The 22,235-nt window shown below is 38.1% G+C and overlaps 1 long non-coding RNA gene across 2 annotated transcripts; it reads right to left on the bottom strand.

Moving 5' to 3' along the window:
• Positions 1 to 2,286: 2,286 nt before the first annotated feature.
• Positions 2,287 to 22,229, bottom strand: LOC147374410 (uncharacterized). Of its 2 annotated transcripts, none has more exons than XR_015162752.1 (3): positions 21,942 to 22,229; positions 21,152 to 21,207; positions 2,287 to 2,384 (listed from the first exon to the last, which is right to left on the bottom strand). It is a non-coding gene; the product is annotated as an uncharacterized LOC147374410 (long non-coding RNA). The 2 variants fall into 2 exon arrangements; XR_015162751.1 differs by lacking the exon at positions 2,287 to 2,384 and adding an exon at positions 3,606 to 4,374.
• Between the last annotated feature and the right edge of the window lie 6 nt (positions 22,230 to 22,235).

Raw genomic sequence — 22,235 nt, forward strand, 5'->3', positions numbered from 1 at the left:
ATACAAATGACTAGGTCAAAGAGACAGATAAAATTTATCAGAATCTCAAATTTTTCTGGATTTTTAAAAATCCTTTGCTCATTATTTGAACTATTTGTCTTATCAACAATTTAAAATATTTTGTCCAAATTAGACCCATGAACTATTTTATTGATTTTTTTCTTTTTAATTATATACCCTCACCTCAGCACAGGTGAAAATCCTTAAAACAAGTGGATATATAATCGTATATAAATACTTAAGGATCATCTAAAGATATGATCTTTGTGAACATTTTTAGGCCACATGCAGAACAAGTATATACATTGTGACATCAATAAATACTTTTAGAATTAATGAAAACAAAAAGACCTCAGGAGGTCTGTTTTACAATATGTCATCCTCAATATTTCTTTCATTTTTTGCTAAGTGGACACTTTAAAGGGCAAAGCAATTATTTAATCTATTCTCATTCATGTTACCATCACCCCCAAATTACAAAATTAATGTACATTTTTTCAGCTTTCATAGAAATCTATTGAACACTGTATCTCTGGATTTCTGCCAAAAGCTTATGTTGAAATGACCATGAAAAGAATATTGTGGCATCTTTCATTAAATTGCAATTTGGTGACATTTTTGTTTGTACAGTATCCTTCATAATAAGATCTGTGAGGTAAATTTCCTTTGAGTTCAATGTTAAGCAATAGTTGTTTCTTCTGAGCAACTGATATATTTCAGTTTAGTGGTTAGTAAGACTATGCAACTTACATTTCCCCTTTTACCAAGAAATCCTGAGTTAAGTTTTCTACTCAGTTTTAACATCTAGTCATTTTTAAGGTTTCAGGTAAATTATTCACCATCTCTACCCATTGTTTTCACTCCCACAAACTCATTCATAAACTAGCTTTTGTTTTTTCTCATTTTTAAGTGCCTCTGTACTTTATTATATGGTAATTCAAATTCAAATATTTTTTAAAGAGTACAGATAAATAACTTTACATTGTCAAACTTAATATAACTTTTTTTCTTAATTTAAACCATTAGTGTAATTAAAGCTAATGCATTTGGGTATATAATACGAAAGCTTAAATTTATCTCTTTCTAAACAACACTCAGTCACAAGAGGCAAATGCTATGAATATGTGTTTATTTAGACATAATCTATTAACATACTGTAGTGGCAAGTATATGTGGTTGTTACCTCTAACTACATCAAACTGCTCCAAATAGAAATATGTACACTATTAGTACGGGCTTCCTAAGTGGCTCAGAGGTAAAGAATCCACCTACAATGCAGGAGATGCAGGAAATGCTATCGGTACAATGCTATGCACTCCTAATACTCTGAAAAATTCCTTTAATTCTATAAACCATAGGGCTTTATACTTAAATTTAAAGAATCCCAATTGTCCTCTGGATTTATAGTCAGAAGAGAAACAAGTCTGACATATTTCTGGGTATGGTTTCAAAGTTTTTATCCCCTTTGATTAGATGAATATTTGAGGTCAGCTTGAAATATGAATCTTGTCAGTCAGGGGTTATGGAAATCTTGTACTTGTTCTTGAGAAGACCCCAATGAAGATCACTGTGGTAGAGTATTTATTCTCTGTGAATTAGCCTTATTCATGCAACAGAATGGAGAAGGCAATGGCACCCCACTCCAGTACTCTTGCCTGGAAAATCCCATGGGTGGAAGAGCCTGATAGGCTGCAGTCCACGGGGTCTCGAAGAGTTGGACGTGACTGAGCGACTTCACTTTCACTTTTCACTTTCATGAACTGGAGAAGGAAATGGCAACCGACTCCAGTGTTCTTGCCTGGAGAATCCCAGGGATGGGGAAGCCTGGTAGGCTGCCCTCTATGGGGTCGCACAGAGTTGGACACGACTGAAGCGACTTAGCAGCAGCAGCAGCATGCAACAGAAGGGCTTAGCTGTGGAAGCCACTATGAAACAACTGGGACACCCACACACCCCAATACAGCCATTTCAATATTACTCTTTGGTTCTAACAAAATTTGGGGTAAAACCTTCTTCTAGTCACCATCATCTATGAACTCTGAATTGGCTATGTGTGAGGAGAACATCAAGCACTAATGCCAGTGGTGGAAAGAACAAATACAAGAATAGAAGTGAGAAGGAAGCACCCTCCAGGTGCTGCTATCAGATCATTTTCAGCCTCGGTGCAATAAATCAGGCCTCTACTGGGTTGGTTCCAAGTAAACCATGGAAAAAAGCCAGCTCTAAAATTAATATTATGCTGATAATTTGATCATGGCATAAAAATCAATAAGGGATGAAATTACCTTCTCTTCCTTTTTGGCCTTTTATTCAGGAACACATGTCATTTAAGCAACTCTATTCTTGCAAAAGGAAGTCAATCATACCTCCAACCTGTAAGACAACTAGAACAAATACATATGTTGAGAGAAGCGTGTTCATGGGAGATTATCTGAAGGATATGAAATCAATCCACTCCTCTAGATAAGCAGTCACAAACTAAGATTGATTTAACCCACAGGAATATTTTGTTTGGCCCACGGTGTGTTTTTTTAAAATTTGATCCAACACTGAAAAATAGTGAGATTTCAAATATAATTGAAGGTGGCAACAGTGTCGTTAGTGTCCCCACGTGGCAATATCTGTTGGGATTGAGAAATGGCAGCTGCTCCCTATAGCTGGGACAGAGGCTCTCCAGGTGGTCACAGTCCATAAAAACACAGAGTCTAAAATCAGAGAGGCCAGCAGAGAACTGAACGCCAGGAATGCATCGCTACTGCAACTGTAGTGTCAGTATTGCTTTTACTTAATTCCACTTTGGTGGCTGTCATCAGCACCCAGCATGTCATCTGACTGTAGACTCACTTCACTGGAATCTGGCCCTTTTCTTTTTTTTTTTAATAGTACCTAGAATCTGGCTCTTTCTTTCACGATGTTAATAAAAATAAATCCTTTACTCTCCCACACAGATATCGAATTATTTATAAGCACTTTTCCTAACCCATCAGAAGAGTAAGATCTCAGTTATGGTACTTCCTTTCTTTTCATCATCTCATCACACCCCAGCACAGAAAATACACTTGCCTACTACTGTAGACCGTGGTGATTATCCCCAAGAGGATTATGTATTTCCCCCCCCACAGATGTCAGGTTTAGCCAATGGAATGTGAACAGATATGATATACATAATATCTGAGCAGAAGCTTTAAAAGACAGTAAGTTTCCACCAGCCATCTTTACCTGCTATCCCCAAAAGCAATGCTCCTTCAGCCTAGGTCCTGAAATGAGCACACACCTTACATCTACTTGAAGGCTGATAGAGCTGCAAGTAACTCACATCCTACGTGTAATATGAGCAAGCTACTAAGATTACCACCTTGGGAAATGAGTTTATCTTCACATGGCATTCAAACTCTGAATAATGTCACTCAATTCTTATTTCTAAGTATTCACGGAAGAAAATTAGCTGCTAATAAGGAACTGTGAAAGAAAGAAGAATCTCTATTTTCTAAGGTCTTCAGTTCAGTTCAGTTGCTCAGTCGTCTCCGACTCTTTGCGACCCCATGAATTGCAGCATGCCAGGCCTCCCTGTCCATCACCAACTCCCGGAGTTCACTCAGACTCACCTCCATCGAGTCGGTGATGCCATCCAGCCATCTCATCCTCTGTCGTCCCCTTCTCCTCCTGCCCCCAATCCCTCCCAGCATCAGAGTCTTTTCCAATGAGTCAACTCTTCGCATGAGGTGGCCAAAGTACTGGAGTTTCACCTTTAGCATCATTCCTTCCAAAGAACACCCAGGACTGATCTCCTTTAGGATAGACTGGCTGGATCTCCTTGCAGTCCAAGGGACTCTCAAGAGTCTTCTCCAACTTCACTGTTCAGAAGCATCAATTCTTCAGCGCTCAGCCTTCTTCACAGCCCAACTCTCACATCCATACATGACCACAGGAAAAACCATAGCCTTGACTAGACGAACCTTTGTTGGCAAAGTGATGTCTCTGCTTTTGAATATGCTATCTAGGTTGGTCATAACTTTCCTTCCAAGGAGTAAGCGTCTTTTAATTTCATGGCTGCAGTCACCATCTGCAGTGATTTTGGAGCCCAGAAAAATAAAGTCTGACACTGTTTCCACTGTTTCCCCATCTATTTCTCATGAAGTCATGGGACCGGATGCCATGATCTTCATTTTCTGAATGTTGAGCTTTAAGCCAACTTTTTCAGTCTCCACTTTCACTTTCATCAAGAGGCTTTTTAGTTCCTCTTCACTTTCTGCCATAAGGGTGGTGTCCTCTGCAGATCTGAGGTTATTGATATTTCTCCTGGCAATCTTGATTCCAGCCTGTGTTTCTTCCAGTCCAGCGTTTCTCATGTACATCTCATGATGTACTTACAATCTGTAATATTAAAAAAAACAAACAAACAGTGGCATTTGGAGATATTTGATTTTTGCCTTCAGAGAGACCACCACAAGTCAGTTCTTCTGGTTCCATCAATGACAGAAGAATCTTGCTTAGAAACAAAAGGCAAACAGACATAGGAATAAGGGTAGTGTTACAGAAACTATCCTCAAGAAAAATCCTTGTTTTTGTCAGAAAGTGAATTCTTCTGAAGCCCTTGACTGTGTCAGGTACTATGGAGGGTTCCTAAATGGGCCAGGAGAGAGGTGTCCCTAACAATTGTTGCCAGTGAGCAAGAATAGGAAAACAAAGGTTTCTTGAAATGTTGTTTAAAGCAAACTGGCTAATAATTTCACCTCCCATTCATTTACTAATAACTCCCAGGTCTTTATTTTCCAGTTCAGACTTTTCACTTGTGTTCCAGACCTGCATTTGTAGCTTGCTGTTAATTGATGTACCTCAAACTCAACATGTTCAAAATCTCATTAGTCTTCTCCATATCATCTCCCTAATCTGCTTCTCTCCCTCTACTTCCTATTTAGTGACTAGCATCGTACGTCTAATCATTAAAAAAAAAAAAATAGGCATCATCTTAGGACAGAGGCTGCAACCTAGCTGCTTATTTACTGAAGTTGTTTATTTTGGTTCAGACAGAACTTAAAAAAAAAACAAACAACTTTGAATCAACATTTAAGATTTGGGATATGTCACAGAAAAATAAAAGATTTAGGATTCTCTTTAAAAATCAGAAGATGCAATATCAGGCTCCACTTACACAGAACAATGGGCTAAAACTGAAGAGTAGATGTCCCTTTTAGACTCAGGTAAGCTCTCATTTCAGCTAGTATTCATAACAGCCACAATGGGTGCTGAGGTTTCTTTGATTCATTTTTGTCAACTGTTTGGCTTGAGGCATCTGATATTATGACTTGTGCTAAATTCTTTCTCCCCTCTGTACCTCCACCAAAACCATCAGCCAGTCCTACAGATTCTGGCATTTCTCCAATCCGTTTCCCTCTTCTTCATCTCAATTGCTACATTCTCACTGGGGGATCTCAAACAATGCTCATCTGGACTGCTGTTAACAGTTGAAATACCTCCTGTTCCATCTGTCTAATGAATTCCCAAACTCCAGTGAAGTAAAGTGATGCAATGATAAAGTTCAAATTCCTCTAGTACATGGTACCAGGCCATTCATTCCTGATCTCTACCCACCACTCCAGTCTTAACTCATTTTGCTCCCACAGTAGTCAATACTCCAATACTTTCAAACAGTTCTGCTAACCAGGTGGATTGTTTCCGTCCTCTAGATCCTGATGCTCTTTATGTCTACAATATTTTCATCTCATCATTCAACCCACACAACCACATTCGTAACTCCAGAGATTCCGTTCAACCATTAACTTCTTTTTGAAGACTTTTCAATCTAATTCTCAACTCTGCAGGCAGATATGACCATTGCAGGCCCACATCTATTCCTTTCTGTCCCCCGTAAGACTGCTATATTGATGACCATGACATTTTATTCTTGTCTATTCTTGTGTCAATACTTGCTTGTATTAGACTGGGAGTCTGCCTCATTTGCCCTTATATTTCCAGACCCATGCTTCCGGCATACAGCTGCTTAATAAATATTGGCCTGAATGAATAAACAAATGATTACATCAAATGATTATCTATAGGTAGGCTGTTCTCTTAAACAGGTTTATCATCCACCTATAATTCTCTTTAAACCACTGATCTGCTTTTATCTGGAGATTATTCAAGGGTTAAAATTTTTAGCTTAGTTCAAGAAAATTAATTCAATTTCTAAAATAGTAGGAGCTCAAATCAATGAGGTAGATTTGTATTAACAACGTTTCCCCAGTATTATTCTTAAGAAAGATACCATATATGGCCTCTGACACCTGGAGGCAAATGATTGGTAAGTAATTTATGATTCAGATTAATTATACCATATGTAGGACACACATCAATGTGCCTTATGGGTATAGTTTATAAATAACACTAGGTTATAGCTATCAATCTTCTTAATGAGGAAAAAAATACAATACGACCTTTAGAGAACGAATTATGAATCAACTAACTTTTACAATATAAAGAGAATGCAAATGGCACATCTCCAGGTAATATACTTTGTATTACTCTCTAGAAAGCCATGTTAATATAAAACTAAAGGTATTTAAGGCTCTAAATTTTTAGATAAAATCACACAAAAACACCTCTCTTGGAATTATAAAGACAGTTATTCATTCAATAATATTTATTGAGTACCTACTGTGAACTGGGCACTGTTCTAAACTTTAGGGATACTGATGCCTTTATAAATAAGACTAAAGGTTGGGGAAGCCAGTACAATACACCAGGTTGGAAGATAAAGGGATCCCAGGACTGACTTTGTAGCATATCAAAAACAAATTTCAATTGGCTGGGGAACTGGATGATTTTTTTTTTTTTCCACTTTGCACCAATCCACATTTTGCAGCTAGCCTCATCAAATTTAGATTTTAGAGTGTGTTTTGGGGGGCGAGGGGGAGGGGGAGGGCACAGGGCAGGTCAACAGTTAACAAAAAAAAATAAAAAAGCAAAATACAAAGTCTGTCTAGAGAGTAATAAGTCTGTAAGAGAAATAAATCAGGGAAGAGTCATGAGGAGTGCTGAGTGGTAGAGACGCAATTTAAAATACGGCGGCCAGGGAAAGCCTCACTGAGAAAGTGGCATTTAAGTAAAGAGCTGAAGAAAGGGAGGGAGAGGGCCATATGGATATGTGGTAGCAAGGCATTCCAGCAGAGGAAGCAACAGCAAATGAGGACACTGGTCCAGACATGCCTGGAAATTTCATGGAACAGCAAGGAAGTCAGTGGCCAGTGTAGCTTAGAGCAAAGGGGCAGGGAGGAGAATGGCAGATTCAAAGAGAGAGGTAATCTAAGGGAAGAAAGGGGCAGGATTGGAATATATAGGACAGTCCTCTAATCTGAAGGTCCAGTGCTCTCTTTTTATAACAAATGTTTTATATTCTTCCCTTATATCCTGAAATTAACCTCACTGGTGATACAACTTATCTACACACCTAACTTCAAAAGAACTAATACAATACTGAACCTGTAATACAAATGAGAAATAAATGGAAGTTATAACAAAATTAACCTATTTCAATAGGTAAATGTTTAGACACTTTACTGTAAAAGATAAAAATGTCACCTTTCTAACCACTGTAAACGTGACAGGTACAAATGCAGAATGATAAAGGTGTGTTTTCTTTAAGCCTCAAAAGTCACCGATGGTGATGCTGATTCAAGCTTTAAAATGCCATTCTAAATGACAAACCTCTGGTAAAATTCTGAACACTCTATAGTGTCATCTTCCCTCAAATCATATGATGGTTGCATTTCTGGAAAATCAAATGTACTTTAAAACCATGCAAAAACATTTTGTATGTTTATATAAATGGAGTTAGGTCTAGGTTCAAATCATTATAAACAGGTTTTTCACCTTCAAGAATGTCCAAAGGACATCCAAAAGTCATGCAGAAGACACACAAGGGGACTTTTGGGGGAGAATGCTTTATAGTTTGATTGTTGTGGTGGTTACAAGGGTGTATACATGTGTCAAAACTAATCAAACTGCACAGTTAAAATGGCCCATTTTATTTTATATAAATTTTATCTCTAAAATTGATTTAAAAATCATACAGTATGAGAAATGATTGTTTAAGGGAAGCTGTAGGATGGACTAGCAGGCCGAAACACACTAAATCCCACTCAATCAAGGTACAACCCAAAAGGTTTGCACAAATTTCCAAAACACACCCTAGTGAGCAATACCACATACACTGAGAATACAGCATGCTATCTTAGTGGGATGGGAAGTAACAAGGAGGTTTTGAGCTGAGCAGTGATGCAATCTGACATATTTTATAAAGGATTGTTCTGACCTTTGAGGCAGACAGGCAAGGGCCGATGCAGAAAGACCAATTAGAAACTATCATAAAAGGCAGGCAAGAGAGGATAGTAGCTTAGCAAAGTGGTAAATCATTAGATACATTAGAAAAAACCTTCACAAGTTTCCAACAGACCCCCAAAGGTAATGCAGGAAATAGAAAGAGCTCAAAAAATGTTCCGTAGATTAAAAGAAGTAAAGGGTAGTATTTCTTAACCATACTCATATAACACTCCACACTTCATTATGCAATGCAATTAAAAAAACAATTGTGCCTCCAGCTTTATCATTTTATATCTAAATGTAATGAAACATGTTTCTGATGAAATGAGATTTAACAAAAAAAATTTTTTTAACTTTACCATAAAAAAGTGTATTTCTTGCCTAAGTGAAATACTTTAACTTGGCTATTTCTATGCTAATTTAGGTCTTGCAATACTATTAAGCTTGGTGAAATCTGAGAGTTTTTCTAAGTATAGAAATTTATAAGGTTATGCTGGATTTGTTATAAGATTCAGTTCAGCTCAGTTCAGTCGCTCAGTCATGTCCGACTCTTTGTGACCCCATGAATCGCAGCACGCCAGGCCTCATCGTCCATCACCAACTCCCGGAGTTCACTCAGACTCACGTCCATCGAGTCAGTGATGCCATCCAGCCATCTCATCCTCTGTCGTCCCCTTCTCCTCCTGCCCCCAATCCCTCCCAGCATCAGAGTCTTTTCCAATGAGTCAACTTTTCGCATGAAGTGGCCAAAGTACTGGAGTTTCAGCTTTAGCATCATTCCTTCCAAAGAAATCCCAGGGCTGATCTCCTTCAGAATGGACTGGTTGGATCTCCTTGCAGTCCAAGGGACTCTCAAGAGTCTTCTCCAACACCACTGTTCAAAAGCATCAATTCTTCGGTGCTCAGCTTTCTTCACAGTCCAACTCTCACGTCCATACATGACCACTGGAAAAACCATAGCCTTGACTAGACGGACCTTTGTTGGTTATAAGATTAGAACCTACTAAACCAAATTATATCTTTGAGATCACAGATAATTTCTTATTTGTCTTGTTCTGTTAAAATTGGGGGACAGTTAATTGAGGGTTCTAGTTAGCTGACTCCATGTACACTAAAGTTTTATATTTAATATTTAAACATTTCCTTTTAAAATATCAGAAAAGCATTTTTGACTGAAATGATTTCTGAGATTTGCTTCAAAATAATTCATTGGAGAGAGAGAATGGAAAGGAAGTAGATGAGATGAGACTGGCCATAGGCTGATAACTGTCAAAGCTGACAGATAAGTAACAGTGATTCAGCTCACTGTTGTCTTTATTTTTGAATAAATTTAAAATTTTTCATAATGAAAAGTTTAAAAAAATCAGGGTCTGATAATTTAGTCAATATTTGTTGAATAATCTCTATGTGTCTGACTTCTACTGGAGCTTGGGAGAAATTTATTAATTATGAGGATAAGATCTCTATGTTAAAGAGCTCACATCCCAGAGATATAAACAAACAGTTATGAAACAATGTAAAGACTAGAATATTGTTTTAAATGTATAAAGTGCTATAGGAGCAAAGAAGGAGTGATTGATTGTTCCTGGTGAAATCACAGAATCTTCCCAGAGAACTGATGTTTAGATTGGGCCCTGAAGGTTAAATATGCTTTATCTGGGACAAAAAAAGGGGAAAGAAGTCTCCACAAAGAAGGCAACATAACTCAAGAAAATGCTCACATTAAGGCATTAAGAGAAAAACAACAGACAGTGAAAAAAATAAAAAAGTGTGTGAGGAGAGTAAGCGATTGTTGTATTTTTACTGCTAGTACCTAAAACAGTGACTGACAATATATTAGGTATTCAAAATTATCCTACTGAATAAATTCATTGTTTGAAAAAGAGATAGGATGAAAATAGCAGAGAGCAGTGTTTTAAAACCCAAGGGAAAAGACAACCCACAGGATGGGAAAAAGTATCTACAACTCATATATATCTGATAGGGGTCTAGTAACTATAAGACAGAAAGAACTGCTATCACTCACCAGTAAAAAGACAAAGAATATAACTAAAAAGTGAGCAAAAGACATGAATAGACATGTTTTCAAAGAAGATATATGAATAGTCAAAAAGCATAAGAAAAGATGCTCAACATGGATGATCTTTGGAAAATGCAAATCAAAACCACAAGGTACTACTTCAAACCCACTAAGATGGCTAGAAATTAGCAAAAGAAAAAAATGTTTTAAGGAAAATAGCAAGTGCTGGCAAGGATATGGAGAAATTGAAACACTTGTACATTTCTGGTGAGAATATAAAATGGTGCAGCCACTGTAGAAAATAGGTTAGTGGTTCCTCTGAAAGTTTAACACAGAAGTACCATATGACCTAGCAATATTGCTCTACATACACGTACACACATGTTCACAGCAGCACCACTCACAATGGCCAAAGGTAGAAACAGCCAGTCCTCAGATGAATGAATAAAGAAAATGTGCTGTATTATATATGAATCAGTCACAAAGACAAATATTGTGTGATTCCACTTGTGTGTGTGTGTGTGTGTGTGTGTGTGTGTAGGCTTCCGGAGAAGGGAATGGCAACCCACTCCAGTATTCTTGACTGAAGAATCCCATGGACAGAGGAGCTTGGCAGGCTTGCAAAGAGCCAGACACAACTGAGCAACTAACACTTTCACTTTTTCAGTCTTTTATGATATAGGCAAAGAAACAGGAAAATAATAGAATGGGAAAGACCAGAGATCTCTTCAAGAAAATTAGAGATACCAAGGGAAGATTTCATGCAAAGATGGGCTCAATAAAGGACAGAAATGGTATGGACCTAACAGAAGCAGAAGATATTAAGAAGAGGTAGCAAGAATACACAGAGGAACTATGCAAAAAAGATCTTCAGGACCCAGATAATCACAGTGGTGTGATCACTCACCTAGAGCCAGACAACCTGGAGTGCAAAGTCAAGTGGGCCTCAGGAAGCATCACTATACACAAAGCTAATGAAGGTGCTGGAATTCCAGTTGAGCTATTTCAAGTTCTAAAAGATGATGCTGTGAAAGTGCTGCACTCAATATGCCAGCAAATTTGGAAAACTCAGCAGTGGCCACAGGACTGGAAAAGGTCAGTTTTCATTCCAATCCCAAAGAAAGGCAATGCCAAAGAATGCTCAAACTACTGCACAATTGTACTCATCTCACACGCAAGTAAAGTAATGCTCAAAATTCTCCAAGCCAGGCTTCAGCAATATGTGAACCATGAACTTCCAGATGTTCAAGCTGGATTTAGAAAAGGCAGAGGAACCAGAGACCAAATTGCTAACATCTGCTGGATCATCGAAAAAGCAAGAGAATTCCAGAAAAACATCTATTTGTGCTTTATTGACTATGCCAAAGCCCTGATTATGTGGATCACAACAGACTGTGGAAAATTCTGAAAGAGATGGGAATACCAGACCACTTGACCTGCCTCTTGAGAAATCTGTATGCAGGTCATGAAGCAACAGTTAGAACTGGACATGGAACAACAGACTGGTTCCAAATCAGGAAAGGAGTATGTCAAGGCTGCATATTGTCACCCTGCTTATTTAACTTATATGCAGAGTACATCACTGGTAATGCTGGGCTGGATGAAGCACAAGCTGGAATCAAGATTGCTGGGAGAAATATCAATAACTTCAGATATGCAGATGACACCACCCTATGGCAGAAGGTGAAGAAGAACTAAAGAGCCTGTTGATGAAAGTGAAAAAGGAGAGTGAAAAAGTTGGTTTAAAACTCAACATTCAGAAAACCAAGATCATGGCATCTGGTCCAATCACTTCATGGCAAATAGATGGGGAAACAATGGAAACAGTGAGAGACTTCATTCTAGGGGGCTCCAAAATCACTGCAGATGGTGACTGCAGCCATGAAATTAAAAGACGCTTGCTCCTTGGAAGGAAAGCTATGACCAACCTAGGCAGGATATTAAAAAGCAAAGACATTACTTTGCCAACAAAGGTTCGTCTAGTCAAAGCTATGGTTTTTCCAGTAGTCAAGTATGGATGTGAGAGTTGGACTATAAAGAAAGCTGAGTGCTGAAGAATTGATGCTTTTGAACTATGGTGTTGGAGAAGACTCTTGAGAGTCCCTCGGTCTGCAAGGAGATCCAACCAGTCCATCCTAAAGGGACCAGTCCTGAGTGTTCATTGGAAGGACTGATGTTGAAGCTGAAACTCCAATACTTTGGCCGCCTGTTGTGAAGAGCTGACTCATTTGAAAAGGCCCTGATGCTGGGAAAGATTGAGGTAGGAGGAGAGGAGGACGACAGAGAATGAGATGGTTGGATGGCATCACCGACTCGATGAATATGAGTTTGGGTAAACTCTGGAAGTTGGTGATGAACAGGGAGGCCTGTCGTGCTGCAGTCCATGAGGTTGCAAAGAATTGGACACGACTGAACTGAACTGAACTGAACTGATGATCCACTCTGTTTCTGTTGTATTGATCATATTAACTCCTCTTTCATATCTGATTTTGAGTCCTTTTTTCCTTGGTAAGTCTCTAAGGACTTCTCAATTTTGTTTATCTTTTCAAATAACCAGTGCTTCATTTCATTGATCTTTTCTATTGTTTTTTTTTAAATTTATTTCTTAATTAAAGGAGAATCACACTACATAATTTTGTTGTTTTCTATCAAACCTCAAGATGAATCAGTATCAGCCATAGGTATACATATATCCCTTTCCTTTTGAACCTCCCTGCCATCTCCCTCTATTGTCTTTTTAGTCTCATTTTAATTTACTCCTGTTCTAATTGTATTTCCTTCCTTCTACTAACTTTGAGGTTTGTTCATTCTTCTTTTTCTAGTTTGAAGGGTAGATTACGTTGTTTGACAACTACCATATTACTCATATCTGGAATCTAAAATATGACACAAGTTCATCTATGTCATATTTTAGATTTCAGAAGGGCAGGGCTTCCCTCAAAGCTCAGTTGGTAAAGAATCTACCTGCAATGCAGGAGTCCCTGATTCAGTTCCTGGGTAAGAAGATTTCCTGGAGAAGGAATGGGCTACCCACTCCAGTAGTCTTGGGTTTCTCTTGTGGCTCAACTGGTAGAGAATCTGCCTGCAATGCGGGAGACCTGGGTTCAATCCCTGGGTTGGGAAGATCCTCTAGAGGAGGAAAAGGCTACTGGCCTGCAGAATTCCAAGACTGTATCGCCATAGGGTTGCAAAGAGTCAGACACGACTGAGCGACTTTCCCTTTCACTATGAAACAGAAAGAGGCTCAAAGATATAAAGAACAAATTTGTGGTTGCCAATGGGATGCGGGGGTGGTGCGGGGATGGACTGGGAGTTTGGGATTAACAGATGCAAACTATTACATATAGAATGGATGAATAATAAGGTCCTACTATATAGCACTGGGAACTATATTGAATATGCTATAATAAACCATAATGAAAAAGAAAAAAAGTTAGGTTGTTTCAGACTTTTCTTAATTCTTGAGAAAGGCATTTATTGCTTTGAACTGCTTGTCTTAGAACTACTCTTGCTGCATCCTATACATTTTGGTGTATTCCTTTTCCATTTTCATTTGTCTCAAGGTATATGTTTATGTATTTTTTTATTTCTTCTTTGCCCCATTGGTTGTTCAGTAGCATGTTGTTTAACCTCTACATTTTTGCAAATCTTACAGTTTTCTTCATGTTATTTATTCTAGTTTCGAGGGCTTCCCTGGTTGCTCAAATAGTAAAGAACTGCATATAATGCAGAAGACCTGGGTTTGAGATCCCCTGGAGAAGGGAATGGGAACCCACTCCAGTATACTCGCTTAGGAAATCCCACGGACAGAGGAGCCTGGTGGGCTACAGTCCACGAGGTTACAAACAGTTGGATATGACTGAGCAACTAACACTTTCACTTTTGTACCACTGTGGCTGGAGAAAATGCTCGATATGATTTCAATTCTCTTAAATGCATCAAGACTTGTTTTGCACCGTAACATAAGATCTATATTAGAAAGTATTCCATGTGCACTTGAGAAGAATGTATTCTGTTGCTTTTGGATGGACTACAGATCATATGTAAACACCTGTTAAGTCTATCTGGTCTAATATGCTGTTCAAGGCCAATGTGTTTATTTATTGATGTTTTGTCTAAAAGATTTATCCATTGATGTAAGTGGGATACTAAAGTCCCCTACTATTATTGCACTGTTGTACCTTTAGCTATGCTAATATTTGCTTCCAAAATTTAGGTGACCTATGCTTGGTGCATAAATATTTATAAAATGTTTTATCTTTCTGTTGGATTGACCCTTATCATTATGCAATGTCTTTCTTTGTCTCTTATCACATTCTTTGTTTTAAACTCTATTTTGTCTGATATAAGGATAGATATTTCACCTTACTTTTGGTTTTCATTTGCATGGAAAATATACCTTCACTTTCAGTCTGTGTGATTCTCAACATTTAAAGTGAGTCTTTTGTAGAGTATATAGATGGATCTTAAAAAAAGAAATCCATTCAGCCATTCGGTCTTTTGATTGGAGCATTTAGTCCATTTTCAAAGTAATTATTGAAAGGTATGTGCTTAGTGCCATTTTGTAAATTATTTTCTGGCTGTTTTTGTAGTTCCTTTCTGTGCCTTTATTCTTCTCCTGCTCTCTTTGACTGTGGTTAAATTTCTTTAATGGTATGTTTATATTCATTTCTGTTTATCTTTTGTGTATTTACTAAAGATTTTTGCTTTGTGGTTACCATGAAGCTTATACATAACAACTTGTATCTATAACATTCTAAGTAAAAACAACTCATTTGATCCAACTGTAAAGCTTGTTGCTATTATTTCTCCCACCACATTTTAATGTTTTTGACATCCCATTTTACATCTTTTTCTCTTATGTATCCCTTATAACTAATTTTTTTTTACTACTTTTGTCTTTTAACCTTCACACTAGTTTTATAAGTGATTAATTCACTATCTTTACTATATATTTGAATTTCCAGTGAGATTTATTTTCATGTGTTCTTGTTATTAATTAGCACCTTTTCTTTTTAGCTCAAAGAATTTCCACTGGCATTTATTTTAAGACCAGTTTAATGGTGATGAACTCTAGCTTTTGCACATCTGGAAAACGCCTTCTCTCTCCTTCACTTCTGAGTGAGCTCTGCTGCCATGTATAGTATTCTTGGTTAGAAGTATTTTTCTTTCAGCACTTTGAATATATTGTGCTATTCCTTTATGGCCTGCTAAGTTTTTGTTGAAAACTCTGGTAAGTCTTAGGGGGGTTTCCTTGTGTGTAGCAAGTTAGTTTTCTCTTGCTACATTTAAGATACTCTTACCTTTATTTTTGACATTTAAAGTATAGCATGTCTTGGTTTATGGGTCTCTTGATTTCCCCTCATTTGGAACTCTGGGATTTCTGGATCTAAATGTCTGTTTCCTGCCTCAGGTTAGAGAAGTATTTAGCCATTATTTCTTCAAGTAAGATTTCTGCCCCTTTCTCTCTTCTCCTCTGGGAGCTCAATGATACAAATGTTAGTCTGTTTGATGTACCATTAGTCCTAAGCTATATTCACTGTGCTTCTCTGATTGGGTGAGTTTCGCTGCTCTATCTTTGAGTTGACTGATCTTTTTCCCTGCTTCATCTAGTCTGCTCTTAAACCCAGCTAGTGTATTTTTCAGCTCAGTCATTGGATTCTTTGCTCTGTGGCCTTTTTTGGTACTTGCCATCTCTTTGTTGACATTTTCACTGTGTTCTCCCCAGATCAGTGAGCACCTTTATGACCATTAATTTCAACGTTTTATCATAAAAACTACTTATCTCCACTTCATTAATGTTTTGTTTTCCTGAGGGTTCATCTTTTTCTTTCATTTGGAACATATTCCTCTGTTTCTTCATTTTGTGTCACTCTGTGTGTTGGTTTCTAATAGCAGATGAAACCATCTCTCCCAGTCTTGAAGGTGTGGCCTCAAGTAGGACACGAAATTTGCTGTTTCATTTCCTCTTGCCTATCTCTCAAATCTTTGTGCTTGACCAAGCAGACTTGTTATATTTCTAATAGCTCCCAGTTGTTAAGTATGTGACAAGATCTGCCAGTGTCCCAAAGTGGAAGATCTCAGCACCTAGATTCAGGCTGTTTGGAAGTCAGACATTCAAGTATCAGTTTTTAAATGTATGCAAATGTATACAGTCCTGTAGGACTGTAAGTGTAAGCCCCACTGGCCACCATAACCAGATGATCTGGAGGGGTCCCTAGGTGGCACTTGCAAATATCAGGGCTCCAGATAAGTGTATGAAGTCTTTCCTGGATGATACTGATTAACTGAAGCAAGGCAGAGGGAAACAAGTCCAGATGGCATGGCAAGGCAAGGCCTATGTTCCTTGAGAGCAGATCTACATGCCACAAAGTGTGGCCAAACCTGAAGACTGCTCCTCAGACTGAAAATCCAAAATAAACGAAGAGGCCTCCTTCACAGAAATGCTGGGGGGTGTGCCTCAGTCTACTGTCTGTACAGTGCCTTGGGGTATAACTTGCCAAAGAATTGCCACAGTGCCATGGGACCCAGAAATGGAAGCTTCCTGGCTATCAAAGCCAGGCAATGAAGAGACATCCCAGACAGTACCACCCAACTGGGGCAACAGACATAAAAATCAGGGTACTAAGTATATATTAAGTGTCTCTTCCCTCCAGGAGACAGTAAAACACTTTAAAGTGTACAGTTAAGTGATATTAGGTATATTTACATTGTTGTTAAAAAAAAATCTTGCAAATCAAAACTTAAACCCAATAAACAACTACCCTTCCCCCTACTCCTAGACCCAAGTAAGCACCATTATAGTTTATGTTTCTACGAATCTGACAATTTTAGATACCTCATATAAGTGGAATCACTATTTATTCTTTCTAGTTTTATTGAGAAATAGTGACATGCATCACTGTGTAGGTTTAAGGTGTATAGCATGATAGTCTGATGTATATGTATTGTGAAATGAGCACCACAAGGTTTAGCTAACATCCATCATCTCATAAATACAATAAAAAGAAAGAAGAAAACAGCTTTTCTCCCTGTGATGAGAACTCTTAGGATCTACTCTCCTTTCTACAATTTTCCTGTATATCATCAAAGTGTTAACTATAGTCATCATATTGCATATCATATTTCTAGTACTTATTTATGTTGTAACTGGAAGTTTGTACAGTTTGAATACTTTCCTCTAGTCTCCCCTCCCCACACCTCTGCCTCTGGTAACCACAAGTATGATCTCTTTTTCTATGAGTTTGTTTTAGATTCCATATATAAGTGAAATAATACAGTATTTCTGTGTTTCTGTCCACAATTTACCTTTAATTTAAAATAATAGCAGTCACTGAATAAAAGGGATGTTTTTGCTTGTTTTTTGCTGACAGTTGAACCTGAGTCCAACCAATATACTGGATGGATTTTATATATGGTGCAGTCATGTGTTACAGTCCTTGTTAACAAGCCATTCCTGAATACAGGAACTAAAAGTCACCACATTAAAGGATCACTAACTAGATGCTCAGGTAGTACTTGACTTTGAAGTTATTTATAAAATTTTAATTTTTCTTTGAATGTTAAATGAAATAGCATGAGAAATATGAGATAGAAAATTTAGAGAAGAGAGTGGATTTAATTACAGTATTCTACTGTAGTTAGCATTTATTGTTATCCTAATCAGCCTTTGTTGCCTAACTCTGAAGCTTCAAGAGAGTTGAGAATCATCTGGGTTTTGATTTCATTTCTGCCATCTATATGATTTTGGGCAAATCATTTCATTTCTTTAAGCTTAGGCATTAATATTGTTACTAGTATTCTAATGTATAAATAGGGATGGAGATGATATTATCCAGCTTGCTTACTTTAGGGCAGAGTTAAGAGAATAAACAAGGAGTACAGTATTAAAAAAAACAAACAAAACCTTTTGACTTATAACTTTAGAAATGTATTTTATTTAAAAATTTCATCCTTTCCAAACTTCTTTCCATTTTTATATCTCTTTTTTCTAAAAGTCTTATTCTACTATAGACTAAAGAAGATATGCTCCTTTTGCATCCAGTTCCCTATAAACTGGATTTCTTATTTCAGTAATAAACTCACATGTTAAAAAATGGTGCACACAGGACTTCCCTGGTGGTCCAGTGGCTGAGAATCTGCTCACCGATGCAGGGAACACGGGTTTGACCCCTGGTCTGGGAATACCCTACACGCTGCAGAGCAACTAAGCCGTGTGCCGCGACGACTGAAGTGCACCTAGAGCCCATGCGCTGCAACAAGAGAAGCCACCACAGTGAGAAATTCGCACACCTCAGCTAGAGAGTGGCTCTTGCTTGCCACAACTAGAGAAAGACTGCATGTAGCAATGAAGACCCAGTTCAATCAAAAAAGCAAAAAAAAAGAGGTAAAGAGCTTTGTTGCTATAACTAGGTCTAGGAATAGGGGAGTAAAGAATACCAGAAATAAAGTAGAGAAGAATTTCCCTCTCTCCTTTCTTATCCATGCTCCCGAAAGCTATCAGCTATCAGTCCTTAAGTTTGAGAGTAGGGAGAAGACTGAGGACTGGAGCATGAAATGAAAGGTTAATATTAGAAGTGCTACTTGAGGAGACTCTTAGGAATGGGTTTGATTCTTTATCTGTAGTTTCACTTATACCAGGTATAAAAGCACTGTGACTCAGTGGTTTATGCAACAAGCTGGAAACTCAGGACCTGTGGCTTCTGGTCATGCACCTGACATTTGTCTTTCACATGAGCTACTCAGGTTCACTCCCATGTTTTACTTAGTTTTTCATCTATTAATGAATCAAAGATGCCAAATAACTTTCCAGGTAATAGAAAAAAAACAGAACTCACATAGAGCTATAACTATGAAAGCTATAAGAAGGGCAGTTTTTATGAGAATAGATGTGACAATACTACAAAAGTTTAAATTTCTATATAGATATAAAGCATTATTACTTCTACCTGAGCTTGGAAGGAATACTATGAATATGAAATAGATATATAATCCTGAACTCTCTTTCAGATTATTAGTTTTAAACTCCCACTAAAATCTTCACAAAAGTAGTAAGGAAGTAATAAGGGAGATCTTTTAAAACATTATTTGGCTTTCTTCTCACCCCTCACATATTTACCCACAGTGAAGGGAAAGAGCCAAAGAAGAGAGGTTGGGGCAAAAAAGTAAAAGATATGGAAATCATTAATTCTGTCTTTCAGTTCAGTTCAGTTGTTCAGTTCTGTCCAAACTCTTTGTGACCCATGGACTGCAGCATGCCAGGCTTCCCTGTTCATCCCCAACTCCCAGAGCTTACTCAAACTCATGTCCATCCAGTCGGTGATGCCACCCAACCACCTCACCCTCTGCTGTTCCCTTGTTTAACCAGTTCTAATTTTGTGTTTTCTATAAGTAAGTATAAGGTGTAGTACATTAATTCTGAAACACATCGTGTTAAGACAGCACCAGCTAGCATTTCTAGAAGATGAAACTAAGGCTTAAAGTCAAGGATAAGTGATTTGCCCCGAGTTAAGAAATGGAATGGGTTTTTGAATCTTCACCTCTCTCATTTCAGAGCCTATGATCTTTATTACTGCCCTAATGTATTTCAGGAAAAGCAGAATTGACCCCTGGAATAAATGTTAACAGAACCTATCTTAGAAAGTTACAAGGAAATTAAGTTGCCCCAGAGATTCTCCCCATCTCTCCCATGGCCACACGCATGTAAGGTGACATCTTTACCTATTTCTGTATGCTTACTTGATGCTCCTTTCTTGACTAACCGGATTCTCCATACTTCCTACTCTTCTCACAGGGCTTCCGCTTGTCAAATCCCTAATTCTACCCCAGGGCATTCAGCTTCTGGCCTTGAGCTTAATGACTTACTCTCTCTAGGTTTTAAGTTCCAGTTCTTAACAGTGAGAACTGACACTCCCAGATCACATTCCTACATCAGGTCAAGGCTGCTGGCCAGTCAACAGGGGTTGGTTAATCTGGGTCAAGCACCCAAATCCTTGGCTGTGGATGGGTAGAGCAGTCACATTCCTTGGGAACTGTGGTATAAGTAGGTGGAAATTCTGAAGGAGCCTGTGCCATTTTAAAACATCACCCAGACAAGATTTGCTTTCTCCTTTTTTTGTGTGTTTCTATTAAAGATATTCCCATTCTTCCTACTGCCTAGACTGAAAGTCTAAACATTTTTTAATGAAATAGATTTAACTTTGTTTGAAAAGTAATGCACACACATCCTAAAATACTCAGAATATAACAGAGTATGCTCGTTGGAAGTTGTATCCTTTCTACCAAGATTCTCAAGGTCCTCCTAGAGGCTATCACAACTAACAGTTTTTGAAGTATACTTCAGAAAAATTCTATGCATGTTCAAGCATTTTATTCATATTTTATCCACATTCCATTTTACATAAATGGGAGAATAACATGAACACAGTGTGTGCCAAGCTTTTCTCACTTAATAAGCAGATTCTGAAACCTATTTGACCTCAACACATATAGACTATTTTTTTCATTTTTTAATGGCTTCATAGAACTTAAATATGCGATTTTTTTTTTTTTAACCAGTGCCCTTTTGATAGGCAGGTATACTGTTTTTCACCTAGTTCTAGGGAAAAAGGGTACCCTACAGTGAGCTATACTGGTGGGTGAGCGAATCCAGATCTTAATCTTTTCTCATATCCAGTGAGTCTCAATAATCTGATTAAAGTAAAATACTCCAGATCCTTGTTTTAAAAGCTCACCTCAGAAATTAAACTATTCCTCTAAGGGGACTCTTTTTTTAAATATTGGACAAAATTGTATCTTTTTATATGCACATACCTGTATACAAATGCACAGGAAGACAACTGGAAGGACACATCTGGAAGTGGTTCTTTCTGAGAAGAGTAGATTGGTATGTATCAGTTGTATTATTTTAAAAAGAAATATTTTTCTTTAAAACAAATAGGAAATTGGACCTTGCTACTCACACCTGTTTTCTTCAAGTTTATTATTAAATTCCACGGTTCTTCTAAACATTCATCTGGGAAACGGGGCCTGCTACTGATATTTATTTTAACCAAATTGCCTAGCCAATCTTATCCGGAAAAAGCATTGTTTGTGGGTATAGTGAACAAAAGAAAGTGACCTAGAGAAGTTCATGGATCAGGTCTTTCACTTGAGTCACATTATCACGTTTACGCTCCTTAGTGAGAGGTATCATGGTGCCGGTGAGAGAAAAAGGATCTGAGTTCTAGTTTGGGCTCTGCTAAGAATATATAAGAATATACTGGGGGACCATGAGCAAACACTTTGACTGTAAAATGGTGAATTAAACTAAGATTTCTTTGATTACTAGAAGACTTACAAAGATGCATTCTACGGTGAAAAATCTATTATTCAGTTCTGAGTTGCTTCGAATCTAAAGGCAAGAAGACAAATTCTCTCCAATTCAGCAAACATGTGTGGTATGTATTAAGACACACTGTGAATCTCAGGCGCTCATTCACCAGGTTTTAGACTGATTTGCAAAAAAGTCCTCTCACTGAAGAAGCGTTTCGTTTCTCTTGGCCGTAGCCATTGCCCAAAGCGCCAAGATCTAATTGCCGTCAACATTAAGATGAAGACGTACCTGCTGTGAACGTGAAGACACTACAGTTCCCAGCATGCCTCTCTTCCCACCGCCGCCCTCTCCCGCCCCTACTCCTGGACTCTTGCCGGCCGGGACTAGGCAGTCCCAGCCCACAGCTGGCGGCGGCGCGCAAGCAGTCTAGAAATGTGCTTTTCCCACAAAAAGGCGGTGAGACCGCAGTTTCCAACTCAAGTCCTACTTCCACTGACTAGGGTCTGCCCGGCGGAGTCAAATTCCCTCCAACCAGCTCTCTTCAGACCGGCAAACTGCTGGGGCGGAACCACGCCCCGGAAA

The sequence above is a fragment of the Bos grunniens genome, chromosome 4 (genome assembly GCF_055505025.1).
Source record: "Bos grunniens cultivar Pamir isolate PY7600 chromosome 4, Bosgru_T2T1.0, whole genome shotgun sequence".
Classification (NCBI taxonomy): domain Eukaryota; kingdom Metazoa; phylum Chordata; class Mammalia; order Artiodactyla; family Bovidae; genus Bos; species Bos grunniens.